This window comes from Rhinopithecus bieti, unplaced genomic scaffold (assembly GCF_001698545.2).
Source record: "Rhinopithecus bieti isolate Rb0 unplaced genomic scaffold, ASM169854v2 scaffold_15146, whole genome shotgun sequence".
NCBI lineage: Eukaryota > Metazoa > Chordata > Mammalia > Primates > Cercopithecidae > Rhinopithecus > Rhinopithecus bieti.
Genome location: NW_016808195.1, coordinates 113,107 through 127,579, shown reverse-complemented (window position 1 = coordinate 127,579; position 14,473 = coordinate 113,107). Strand labels below are relative to the sequence as shown.

Here is a 14,473-nt window from a genome sequence, read left to right as displayed (position 1 = left end):
TTTTTTTTTTTTTTTTTTTAGAGTCGCGGTACACTTATAATAATCATAAAATAATAGAATTGTAGCAACTTTTGTCCTACCTCAGTGACTTGATATATACACTGCGAACAGTCCTCAGTCTGAGGAAGATCAGTTGAAGTCCTTACTGTACAAGTCCAAATTTTAAGGAAAATGTGTCCCGCAATGAGTTTCCTCATGTTTTGGCCGTGCATGGACCAGTCAGCTTCCAGGTGTGACTGGAGCAGGGCTTGTCATCTTCTCCAGAGTTACTTTGCATGGGTTGGCGAAGCTGCTCCCGTCCACATACCGCTCACAGTCTACTGATGTTCAAGGATGGTTTCAGAGGTTGGGGCCTGCTAGAATAAACTGAGTCCAACACATCTACACAGTTATGTTCAACTGGGCTCTCTGACACTGGGAGCAAGGTGGCGGGGTTTAGGGTGTTGCAAACTTCAGTGGTTATGCGGGGATTTTCACATAGCGATCTTTGATATTTGGTTAATCTATCATTTGTTAACCAATGATGTCCTTTGGTAGTCATTAAAGTTACCACAGCATGAGGGGCCTTTATATTCAGGGTTTTGCCTAAGGGTTAGTTTATCTGCTTCTTGTACTAACAGGGCAGTTGCTGCCAGGGCCCTTAGACATGGAGGCCAGCCTTTGGAAACCCCGTCTAGTTGTTTTGAGAGATAGGCCACTGGCCTTGGCCAGGGCCCCACAATCTGGGTTAAAACTCCAACTGCCATTTTCTTCTTTCTGACGCATAGGGTATAAAGTTTTGTCAGGTCAGGTAGCCCCAGGGCTGGGGCCGACTTGAGTTTTCTTTTAACTCATGAAAAGCTCATTGCTGTTAGTTGTAATAGATGTAGTTTATCCAATTTATATTTTATTAACTGTCACCCACCAAAATACTGACTGAAATCTTGCAGCTATTTGATTTCAAGCTTTAAATTGATCTGGTATTCCCCGTGGGACTCTAATTGTGTCTAAACGGATGTGAGAGTCAAAAGACCAATAAGGGGCTTTTCTTGCTTTACAACACCTTATTTTTCCTCCCTCTGGTTGATGAAATGCCAGGGTGAAAGGGATAGCCAACTGGACTGAAGTACAAGTGCCACTCCAGTTATTTGGCAGAGTGCCCAGTCAAGGTCCACCACAATACCACCACACATCCGCTTGGGGATGAACAAGGGCTGACTGATTGATAAGCTCTTGAAAATTTTTAAGCTCACCATATCCCCTCAGGTCTCCAAGGAATGTTATGTTTCCTCCCTGTCGTGAGAGACATGAAGTGAACTTAGTGTTGGGAGACAGAGGCTGGACGGCCCTTGGGGGCTGACTCGCAGGGTGCCGGACTTTGGGATATAGCAGAGAGAAGTTGGCACAACTTATTACTCCAGGCTGTAGAATCTTGGAAAAGAGCTACCATGCAACCCACGCCTGGTCGACTGGAGGACCACCTTAGTGGAAAGGGGACAATCTGGGCCTAATTTTTAAATCTCTTTAAGGATGTTATCATTAGGATAAATTGAATAAAAGGCACAAAGGAATTTTCTGTGGCATTTTATACAAATGTATGTGAATTTACAGTGATTTCAAAATAAAAAGTTTTGAAGAAATAAATATTTTAATTATGAGATTTTAAAATCTCCTTAAGAGATGCACAAAGAAGAAAAAATGAGAAGAAAAGGCTTACACTAAAATCAGAACTTGGGAGGAGTGTGGATCACAACCATGAGTTCAGATTTCGAGATGATTTACCCAAAGTCATATTCATGTGAGAGATGAATACAGCTTCTTCATTCTGAGGTTGCTCAAGTTGTCAACAGAAACCTGCTGCCAGTGATGACTCAAAACGTTCCCCAAGATTTGAAGGAATCCCACAATCCTCAGCAACAAACCACAGCTTGAGGTCTTTCCCCAAAAGCTCATGGTGGCAGTTCCTGCCGAGAGTCAAGTCAATCTGCAACCATTCCAAATCTCCCAGCCGTACTTTCCACTAATGAAGAAGACCAATCCAGGACAAGTGGCCTTGCCAAATGAGAGACTGGTGAACCACAAAAACACTTCCCAAAAAATCCACAGGGTCACAAAGTGGCAGAGCTGTCCATGACAGTTGATGAAGTTCCTCTTTTGGGTTCCACATATGCCTGACAGACTTCCTCCCTTTGGTTCAGCAGCCTCAGCTCCATTAACCACAGGTGGGTACCACTATGGACTAAGTGGGGTGGGGCATTCTGGCAGGAAGCAAATGGGTAAACAGTCAAAGAGAGTTTGAACTTCAGTTTGGGAAAAAGGCCTCTGGACACCCATCTAAAAGCCAGAACTTGATTTTCATCAGAAGACTTGAGTTTCATCTCTGCTCAGTTATTGGAGAACCTTACAAAAAGTTCTTTAACCTGTTTCCCCATCTCTGTTGGTGATAATAATACCTCTCAATAAATATTAAGATGACACCTCTCAAGAAATATTAAAATGCAGTGAGTTCATGGATATTCAAAACTGGATTTTCCTTTTCCTTAAGTCAGTGTTTCCCAAGGTATAGCCTACAAACTATTAATGGTATATAAGAAAATTGTAGATTAAAATAGACTTTTTAATTTTAATCCTTATGAACTTGACTTAAAGGATATTAGAAAAAAAAATATAACTAGCTTATCTACCTTGCTAAGATTAGGTTAAGTTTAAAACTGAGTCAAAATAAAATCTACATTAAAAAAAACATTAGGTTAATAATTTCTAGCCAGGCACAGTGGCTCATGCCTGTAACCCCAGCACTTTGGGAGGCCAAGGCGGTCAGATCACTTGAGGTCAGGAGATCAGGACCAGCCTGGCCAACATGGTGAAACCACGTCTCTACCAAAAAAATATAAAAAATTAGCTGGGTGTGGTGGCGCCCACCTGTAATCCCAGCTACTTGGGAGGCTGAGGCAGAAGAATCACTTGAACCCAGGAGGTAGAAGTTGCAGGGAGTTGAAATCATGCCTCTGCACTCCAGCCTGGGTGACAGAGTGAGACTCTCTCTCAAAAAATAATAATAATGATAATAATACTAATTTCTAAAATTTAGTAAGTATATATGGCAGAAATAATAAAGACAATTGAAATTTGAGAAATAATGCTTCCACCTATAAGAACTAGGCCTGTGAACCTCATCCTTGGGTCTCCTGGAAGGAGGATCTTCAGGCATTTTGTATTTTATAATACAGTGAGCTCTTTATAAGAACCCAGGGACACATTATTTCTGGACATAGTATTAGATGCAGTTGTACTTTTCCTAAACATTTGTCTTGTGGACATTGCAAAACTGTGTAATTGGTTGAGTTTCTCTATTTGCATTGACAACAAGAAAGCTTAAAGTCCAACTCAACTTGGGGCTAGTTGTCAAATACATATAGGACTGTGTCACATTCATTCATTTTTTAATTTTTTTTTATTTCAATAGTTTTGGGGGTACAGGTAGTTTTTGATTACATGGATCCATTCTTTACTGGGGATTTCTGAGATTTTGATGCACCCATCACCTGAGCAGTATTCACTATACCCAATATATGTAGTCTTTTATTCCTCACCTCCCTCCCACTCTTCCCTCTAAGTCCCCAAAGTATTCTTATGCCTTTGCATCCTCATAGCTTAGCTCCCACTTACAAGTGAGAACATACAATATTTGGTTTTCCATTTGTGAATTATTTCACTTAAGATAATGGCTTCCAGCTCCATCCGAGTTGCTGCAAAGTCCATTATTTTGTTCTGTTTTATGGCTGAGTAGTATTCCATGGTGTAGCATATTCATTATTTATTAGCCTTATTTCTAACTCCATTTAATGTCCCTATCTTATCATTTTTGGGTTTTTTTCTACTTTATTTTATTTATTTTTGAAACAGAGTCTCACTGTGTCACCCAGGCTGGAGTGTAGTGGCACAATCTTGACTCACTGCAACCTCCATCTCCCGGGCTAAAGCGATTCACCTGCCACAGTCACCCAAGTAGCTGAGACTACAGGCATGTGCCACCATGCCCGGCTTTTGTATTTTTAGTGGAGATGGGGTTTCACCATGTTGGCCAGGCTGGTCTCAAATGAACTCCTGGCCTCAAGTGATCCGCCCAACTCGGTCTCCCAAAGCCCTGGGATTACAGGCATGAGTCACTACACCCAGCCTCTCTTCCACTTTTAACTTAAATTGTCTTCTTATATGTTTATATTCTTTTAAGCTATCTTAAATCTTATTTGAAATATGGCAAAATGTAAAGTTTTATATGTCCTAAGTTCATTTTCTTTTTTTGTTTATTAAGGATATATTTCTCTAAGTTTGTCCCAAAATTCAAAGGATTGTTCTTTCTGAATCTTCTGCATCCCTAGGTTAGTACGGATTTGAGTATGCTTTGATAAGAGTGGAACAATCAATCATTTGGTATAATTTTCAAATTATTTAATCCTTATCAAAAACCCATTCTTTTCAGAGTTACATCACTACAGTATAAAAGAGATAGTTATTAACTTGTTTCAGACCTGGGCAACCCCATGGACCTAAAGTAAAAAGGGAAGTGGGTTCTGTGGTGGAATTGGACTTCCTCCTTTTCCTCAAAAGCCAGGATTTTACTGACAAAAACAACAACAAAAAAAAAACCCAACCTAAAATGATACCAAAATCTGGTGTCAGAACATTCAGAATACCCTAAGAGATGGGAAGCTATTTTATTCATAGTTCATATACTGAGTCTTCTAAGTCAGTAGACTTTTCATGACCTAGCTCCTTGTACCTACCAATGTTTTCTCCAGTGAGAAAAGATCTGATGTTTGTTTTGGATTAACTCCTACACCTTTTTAGTATCTTGGTTACATATATTTTCTGAGCCTCATTTTCTCCCTGTAAAATAAAGATAATTTTTATTCTTCCTACTTCAATATAAAGTCACAGTGAAATACTAGTCAGGACTCTCAGTTGCATGTGACAAAAATTCAACTCAAATTAACCAAGAGCATAGCTAGATGGCGGTGGTAGTGGAGTTATTAGAAGTTATTTAGATGAAGATTGAACAGCCAAAACAGTGCATAAAGGTGGAGCTCAGAGACCAGAAATGGAAATGCCCCCTTTCTTTCCTTGTGTCTCTCATTTCTATTTCAACCCCACAGGGCACCTCATTTTTTCTTAGAATAGACCAACCAGGAACGTGGCCACCCAGAGCTCTAGTACGTTAAATCTTACAACACAAAAGCAAAACCCATAGAAGTATTGAGATTCACTTTTTCTAGTCTCAAACTCAAATATCCTACCAATTGATAGAATTGACCAATCCTGGGTCAGGTACTTATCACTGAACTCACCAACTGTGGACATAAGTTTGAGTCTTCTGATTAGTCTGGACTAAATCAAGTGCCTGGCTCTGAGCCAATCAACACTGTCTAGGAGAAAGAGCTCTAAAAAGATGGCAGCTCCCATTCAAGTCACATGATTAGAGTGAAAAGCAGCAGCATTTTTGCAGAGAAACAGAAGACGGAAACAGGTGGACCCTTATGGGCAGAAAAAAGAGACGTATAGGTTTTTAAAATCAGGATTATTAGACATATATAGTACCTGGTTTCCAAGTGACTCGAGACTCATACAAGGGCCAAGTACTCCAAGAATCCTTTCCTGGTAACTATTTTCAGTTATAAAACCCTTCCCTCACTGGCCTACCCATTATAGTTATGCAAAATATAACTTCCACTCAGTTGTATTTAAGTTCTCATTTGATTATATATTATGTTAAATTGCTTTCCAACAAACTATTTTAAGTTCATCTTCTTCATTTGGTTATTCCCTGATGATAGAAATCAGCTATTTCTTGCTGGTCATAGTGATCGTGTTAATTTATTTTCGCTCCCAGGAAGGATATTTGTATTTTACCTGGGTCTATCACAGGCAAAGTCTTAACCCAAAGGAGTGACTGTGACGCTGAGAATGTTAAACATATACAACAGAACATCTTTGGGATTCTACACTCAGGTCCAAATGCTGTGAGATCATTAATATAACCCTACTATATTAATATATTCATTGTCATCATCTATTGTGGGCTGCTGATAGACCTAAGGCTATTATACGTGCAGAATATATGATCTGGGAAGAGGTAGGTAGCATTGTGCTGTGGTAAAGGCCACAAGCTCTGAAGTCAAACAGACCTGAATTTGGCCTGAGTTCTTCCACTTACTCGTGTGACTGGAGACAAATTACTCCACATCTCTGAACATCAGTTTCCTCACTATAAGGTGAATGTAGTAATAGTATCTCCCTCAGGAAGCTGTTTTGAAAATCAAATGAGATAAGGTATTCAAAGCTTTTACTGTGCTACTTGGAATACAATAATTGCTCAATAAATGGCGGCATTCTTTTAAAGGTTCTAATTCAAATAATAAGTCCCATTTCCCCAAAAAACATACATATCCATCAAAACACATGATACAACTTGCAGTTAGAAAATGTGCTAATTGTACCTAAACTCTATGTCAGAGGGGCTACAAAATAATAATAGTATCGTCAAGCATATTCCTATGTAAACTGTAAAATCTTTTGCCAAGATAGATTTGTACTGTGGTAGTCTAATAAAACTTTATTAAATTTATCAAAGTTGTTTAACTAAGACTCCCTAAAAAGTCCCCACATAGGCATGTGAAATAATAACAATTATCTCCTCCCAACCCCTGGAGAGTACTATGGAACCACAGAAGACTATTTGGATAAGAAATTAACGTTTCCTGATATGCTTCTGAGAATTTGAGGTTGTTTTGTGCTGCAGTGTAACATAGCCTAACCTGGTTAATAAAGAACTTTTTAATTTTTTCCCCGGGCACCCACTTAGAATGACCTTTCCAGCACTCCCCTCCCCCTAGTGCTCTAGATATTTGCTCCACCAAAACCTACCCACCCATATCCCATGTCATCAGTGACAATGAGTTCATATATTAATTACTGCTCACATACTAATGGCAACAGAAGTTTAAAAATGTTATCCTTTCTAGGAACAAATGCTCATGTTTTAGCTAGAGCCAAACACAACAAAATGTCCAAAATGTTCCCAACAAAAATTCTCCCGAGAATTTTTATCACCAAGGAAGTCCAAATAGAAAGAAATTTGGGATAAGCAGTACATTTTCTGACTATAATATCAAAAATGTCTATGATGGGTTTGTATACTTCATAAAGTACTTTTACACCCAGTATCTCAGGGGCAATAATTATTATTCCACTATACCATTAAAGGAATCTAGGCTTAGAAAGTTTCATTTGGTTGCCCATGGTCACATGGCTAGTAAGTGGCAGATTCAGAACTATTTAATCCAGATCTTCTAATGCCAAGTACAGAATCCATCACTCAAGTATTTATAAATCATCTACCATGTACGACACATTTTGTGGGCTTTGGAGATACAGAAGTAAATAAAACAGAAATAAAAATCCTTATCCTCATGAAGTTTATATTCTAGAGAGAAAAGAAAACTTGGTAGCCAAACAATAAACAAACATGTAAATTAATTTTGTGTCAGTTGGGAAGTATCATTATGAAGAAAAATAAAGTCAAAGTATGGGTGATAGTGCTAGAGAATGCCATTTTATACGGCGTAGTCATGGAAGGTCTTTCCAAAAAAGGTGCATTTCAGCTCAAACCTGAATGAAGGAAGAGGAAAAGCCTTTTGGCTATTTAAAGTATAAACCTTCCAGATGGGGCAACAGCAAGGGCAAAGGCTGTGAGACAGGAGTGTGTTTGATGTTGTTGAGGAACAGTAAGGAGGCCAGTGTGGTTGGAGCAAGGTGGATAAGGGGACAAATTGTAGGAGTTGACAGCAATTAGGGAATAGGGGCAGATCATGGAGAAATGAGTGTGCCAAAGTAAAGATCTTGGGTGTTATCGTGAATGGAATGAGAGCACTTTGCGCATGAGGAAGACTGGGTAGTCTGAGAGGAGCTAGCAGTGTGACAATCAATCAGTCAACAAATTGATTAATTAACTAATTATTTTGGGGAATCCAACTAAAGTCATGCTCATAGGGCAACTTGTAACCTTAAAATGAATATGTTAAGAAAGAAGAAAGGCTGGGGAAGAAACAATGATCTATGCTTTCATCTCAAGAAGTCAGGAATAGACTAATAAATTAAACATATGGTAGATTACATGTATTGATTTGTAAATACCAAATATAATAAATGTATGATATTGGGTATCATCCATGTGCCAGTTCTGTTCAAATTGATCTACTGATACAATGTAATCCTAATAAAATGTCAATAGGATTTATATGAAAATTGACAGGCTGACTCTAAAATTGATATGGAAATGTGAAGGATCAACGATAATCAAGACATTCTGAAAGAGAAAAAATAAGACAGAATGACTGCTTCTACTCATTAAAAGATTTTTTTTAGTCCAGGTGCGGTGGTTCACCCCTGTAACCCCAGGACTTTGGGAGGCTGAGGCAGGCAGATCATCTGAGGTCAGGAGTTCGAGGCCAGTCTGGCCAACATAGTGAAACCCCATCTCTATTAAAAACACAAAAATTAGCCCAGTGAGCTAATCTGGAGGCTGAGGGAGAAGAATTGCTTGAACCCAGGAGGTGGAGTTTGCAGTGAGCCGAGATCGCGCCACTGCACTCCAGCCTGGGTGACAAAGTGAGACTCCATCTCAAAAAAAAAAAAAAAAAAGATTTATTTTAAGATAATATAGTATTGGCACAAAAGTAGACGAGTAGATCAATGGAGAAGAAGAGATAACTCATGAATGTATAGATACTTGTCTAATGATGAGTCACTGCAAACTAGTGGACAAAAAATATCTTTTCAATAAGTGGTACTCAGTTAACTGCATATCCACATAAGAAAAATGAAACTTGACCTTTACTTCACATTACACATAAAAATCAATTATATATCTAAATTATATATCTAAATCTGAATTATATGTGAATTATATATCTAAATTACATATCTAATTATATATATTTAGAATTATATATCTAAATCTGAAAGACAAACCAATAATGCTTTAGAAAGGAAGCATTACCCTATGGTAATAGGAGAATATCTTCATAATTTTGTAGTGTGGAAATAGTTTTTATTTTTTATTATTTTGTATATTTTGAGACAGGATCTTGCTCTGTTGGCCAGGCTGGAGTGCAGTAGTGCCATCATGGCTCACTGTAGCTTCAACCTCTTGGGCTCAAGAAGATCCCCCCACCTCAGTCTCCCGAGTAGCTAGGACTACAGGCACGAGCCACCACGCCTGGTTAATTTTTAAATTTTTTATAGAGATGGGGTCTCCCTATGTTGTCCAGGCTGGTCTCGAGCTCCTGGGCTCAAGCAATCCTCCTGCCTCAGCCTCCAAATGTGCTGGGATGTGAGCCAGCCCAGGAAACAGTTTTTAAATGAAACAATACTAACCTGAAACAAAAGGATTAATAAATTAGCCTAAATTAAATGTGAGAACTTCTAGTCATCAAAACCTACCATGAAGAGAGTGAAACAGCAAGTCCCTGAGTGGGAGAAAATATTTGCCACACATGTAACTGATAAAAAGCTCATGTCAAAACTAAGGGCTTCTACAAATCAATAAGGTAAGACAGCCAATGTACAAATGGATTAGAAACTTAGCATAACTGATAGACTGACAAGGTGCCTGGCTTCAAAAATAATCAGGGATATACAAATTTAAATGAGAATGAAATAACATTACAACCTCATCAGAATTACTGAAATGTAAAAACTACTCATTCTTTTAATTTATTTCTGGCAAAGATGTAAAGCAAAGGAAACCCTCATGTGCTTACTTGTAGGAACATGTGTTTATACCCACTTTGGAAACCAGTTTGGTATGTCTACCAAAGTTGAACATACAAATGACCCTATGAGCTGGTTGTTTCATTCCTAGAGAGGTATATCAAAAAGAAATGCATAGCCTGTAACCCCAGCATTTGGGGAGGCCAAGGCAGGAGAATCATTTGAGCCCAGGAGTTCAAGAAAAGCCTGGGCAATAGAGTGATACCTCCGTCTCTACAAAAAATTTAAAAATTAACTGAGTGTGGTTGCACATACCTGTAGTCCCAGCTACTCAGAAAGCTGAGGTGGGAGGGTTACTTGAACCTAGGAGTTTGAGGCTGCAGTGAGTCATGATCGTATCACTGCATTCCAGCCTGGGCAACAGAGTGAGATCCTGTCTCAAAAAAAAAAAAAAAGAAAAAAAGAAAGAAAAGGAAAAGAAATATGTACGTATATTTGCCAAAAGAAATGTACAAAAATGATATGTCAGTATAATTTGTTACAACCAAAAACTCAAAATAAACCCAATGTTCATCAGCAGGAGAATATATAAATAAACTATGATATATAATCCTACATTAACTTAACTGTTTGAATATGGAAGTGACTTGGAGCCACATAAATAAATCTTGCTGACCTCAATAAAATATATCCTCAACTCCCCTACCCTCAGAGTCTAAGGCTTGGACAAATCCCAAAAAACATCAATAGCTATTTCATTACCACTTAACAAAAGGCAAAATGTGAGGGCAGGAAAGTCAGAGTAGAAAGCACCACCACCTTAAGTGGTTATGGTCAAAATATTCTCCTTATATAAAATTTACAAAAACACATAAAAATGATGACAAATGACCATAGGAACACTTGACTGGGCACTCCATCCCACCTTAGGGCTTTGGAAGAGGTCTGTGTAAATAAGGGCCCCTATAGCTTAGGCCGTATTGTCTTAATGGTAAATCCAACTCTGGTTAGAAGTGAGATGATCACTTTCAGAGGAAGAGAAGGATACAGATTGGGCAGTGGCACAGATGGGACATCTGGAGTACTTGGCAACATTCCATTTCTTGAACTGAGTAGTGAATGCATACATGTTTGTTTTGTGATAATTTATTGAGCTATACATTTATACTTTGTGCATTTTTCTATATGCGTGCTACATTTAAAATTTTTTTAAAGCTTAAAAGGTAATTATAAAAGGTGATAGATATGTTAATTTATTTGACTGTAGTAATCATTTCACCATGTATAAGGATATTAAAATATTATGTTGTATGCCTAAAGTATATACAAAAAAAAATGTTCAATAATTTAAAAAGTAAAACGTTTAAAATTACTTTCCCAAAATAAAGTAATTAAACTTCCTAAAGTGGCTAATTAGCAAGGCTTGCTACTTTACACATTTAACATATTGGAGAGACAGTTTGCAAGCATTATTTCTTTGGAATCAGATAAACCAGGTTCAACTCCCAACTTGTATCACTGAATAACTCTATAACGTTGCACCGTTTCAATAGGGTAACCACCAGCCATAGTGGCTATTAGGCACTTGAAATGTAATTATTTCAATTTAAGAGGTGCTAAACACCATGCTCCTAAATAACCAATTGGTCAAAGAAACAATCAAAAGAGAAATTAGAAATACTTTGAGATAGAAGATAATAAAGATATGGCATACCAAAACCTAAGAAATGTAGCTGAATCACTGCTCAGAGGACAATTTAGAGCTGTAAATGCATATATTAAAAAAAGAAGAAAGACCTCTAAGCAATAACCTAACCTTAAAACACTGGAAGAAGAAAAGCAAATGAAACTGAAAGCAAGCATAAGGATGGACATTATAAAGATTAGAGTGGAAAATGATAAAATAGAGGATAAAGAAACCATTACAAAATTGATGAAATCAAAAGTGGTTCTTTATAATGATCAACAAAATTGACAAATCTTTAATTAGACTGCTGAGAAGAAAAGAGAGAAAACTCAAATTACTAGAACCAGAAACAAAAGACGGAACATTACTACCAACCTTATAGAAATAAAAAGGATTATAAAGGATTCAAAATAATTATAATATTCTTATGAACAATTACATGTCAATAAATTAAATAACTTCAACCACTTTAGACCAACAATCTCAGTAGACCTCTAACAAATAAAGAAATTGAATTTGTGATCAAAAAATTACCCACAAAGAAAAGCTCAAGACCAAATGGCTTCACTGCTGAATTGTACCAAACGTTTAAAGAAGAACTAATGTCAATTTTTCACAAGCTTTTCCAAGAAAATAAAAGAGGAGGAAACACTTCTTAACTTATTCTATGAAATTAGTATTACCCTGATACCAAAACCAGACAAACACATCTCAAAAAAAAAACTACTGACCAAAATCTCTTAAGAACATGGAGGCACAAATTCTGAACAAAGTACTAGCAAACTAAATCCAGCAACATACAAAAAGACTGCATTTCATGACCAACTGAGACTCATCCCTGGAATGAAAGATTGGTTGGTTTAACATCGAGAAATCAATCAATATAATACACCACATTAATAGAATAAAAAACAAAAGACACATAATCTTCTCAATAGATGCTTTAAAAAGATTTTACAAAACCCAAAACTCTCCTATAATATTAAAAAGAATAAGAACTCAAAAAACCTAGGAATGGAAGGGAATTTCCTCAACCTAATAAAGAGAATCTGTGGAAAAACTCACAGCTAACATCATACTTAGTGACGAAAAATTGGATGTTTTCCCCTAAGATCAGAAACAAGACAAGAATAGCTATTCTCACCACTTCTATTTAACATTATACTGAAAGTATTGGCCAGTGCAATTAGACAGTAAAAAAAAAAAAAAAAAAAAAAAGGAATTTAAAGGTATTCAGATTGGGGAAAAGAGAAGTAAAATTATCTCTATTCAAACATGACATAATCTTGAATATAAAACATTCTAAGACCAGCAAGCAATTATTTGAGTCAACAAGTATAATTTATTAGGGTTTCCAGAGAAACAGAACCGAGAGAATGTATATATATTACACACATACACACACATACACACACACACACACACAGAGAAAGATTTATTATAAGAAATTCACTCATGTGACTATGGAAGCTGACTAGTCCTAAAATCTGAAGCCTACAAGCTGGGGACCAAGGGGAGACAATGGCTTAGTTCTAGTCCTAGTCCAAATGTCTGAGAACCAGGAAAGTTATATTTTTTTTTTGACTACAAAAGAATTCGGTGGCATATATAATATATATATATATATATACATAATATTATATATATACACACCATACATACATACATACTACAGCTTTATTCTAAGGTAATGTGGCACAACTGCAGGTTTGTTACATATGTTACATGTCCATGTTGGTGTGCTGCACCCATTAACTCGATCAATTTACACTAGGTGTATTTCCTAATGCTAATCCCTCCCCTCGCCCCCATCCCATGACAGGCCCCGGTGTGTGATGTTCCCCATCCTTGTGTCCAAGTGTTTCTCATTGTTCAATTCCCACCTATGAGTGAGAACATGTGGTGTTTAGTTTTCTGTCCTTGCGATAGTTTGCTCAGAATAACGGTTTCCAGCTTCATCCACATCCCTACAAAGGACATGAACTCATCCTTTTTATGGTTGCATAGTATTCCATGGCGTATATATGCCACATTTTCTTAATCCAGTCTATCATTGATGGACATTTGGGTTGGTTCCAAGTCTTTGCTATTGTGAATAGTGTCGCAATAAACATATGTGTGCATGTGTCTTTATAGCAGCATGATTTATAATCCTCTGGGTACATACCCAGTAATGGGATGGCTGGGACAAATGGTATTTCTAGTTCTAGATCCTTGAGGAATCGCCACACTGTCTTCCACAATGGTTGAACTAATTTACAGTCCCACCAACAGTGTAAAAGTGTTTCTATTTCTCCACATCCTCTCCAGCACCTGATGTTTCCTGACTTTTTAATGATCACCATTCTAACTGGTGTGAGATGGTATCTCATTGTGGTTTTGATTTGTATTCAGGAAGGCTAATGTTGTAGTTCTAGTTTGAACGCCAGCAGACTCAAGACCCAGAAAGAGCTAATGTTTCAATTCAAGTCCAAAGGCAAGAAAAAACAGATGTTACAGCTCAAAGGTAGTCAGACAGAAGAAATTCCTTTTTATTTGTGGGGAGAGTCAGCCTTTTTTTCTCTTCAGACTTTTAACTGATTAAATGAGGCTCAGCTACATTACGAAGGGAAATCTACTTTACTCAGTCTATCAATTTAAATGTCAAACTAATCCAAAACATCCTCCCAGAAGCACATAGAATAATGTTTGACCAAATATGTGGGCACCTCATATCCCAGTGAAGCTGACACAAAAAATTGACCATCACAGCAAGTTTGCATGAAACCAGATCAATATACAAAATTAATTGTATTTTATACAATTGCAATGATCAATATGAAAATTAACAGGAAAATTCATTTGCAATAGCATCAAAAAGTATTAAATACTTAGGAATAAATTGAACAAAAGAAATGCAAAAGTTACATCCTGAGAACTGCAAAACATTGTTGAGAAAATAAAAAAGGTCTAAATAAATGGAGAAAAGCCTATAATCATGGATTTTCCAATCCTTAACACTGTTATACTCCCCAAACTGATGTGTAAATTCAACAC

At 37.2% G+C, this 14,473-nt stretch overlaps 1 long non-coding RNA gene across 1 annotated transcript in view; it reads right to left on the bottom strand.

The window, feature by feature from the left end:
• Positions 1 to 1,612: 1,612 nt before the first annotated feature.
• LOC108537934 (uncharacterized) overlaps positions 1,613 to 14,473 on the bottom strand; it is a 31,471-nt gene continuing 18,610 nt past the window's right edge. The window contains exons 4-5 of the long non-coding RNA XR_001887954.1: positions 10,066 to 10,183; positions 1,613 to 2,237 (exon numbers count right to left, since the gene is read on the bottom strand). This is a non-coding gene — a long non-coding RNA (uncharacterized LOC108537934). The remainder of the gene's footprint in view (positions 2,238 to 10,065; positions 10,184 to 14,473) is intronic.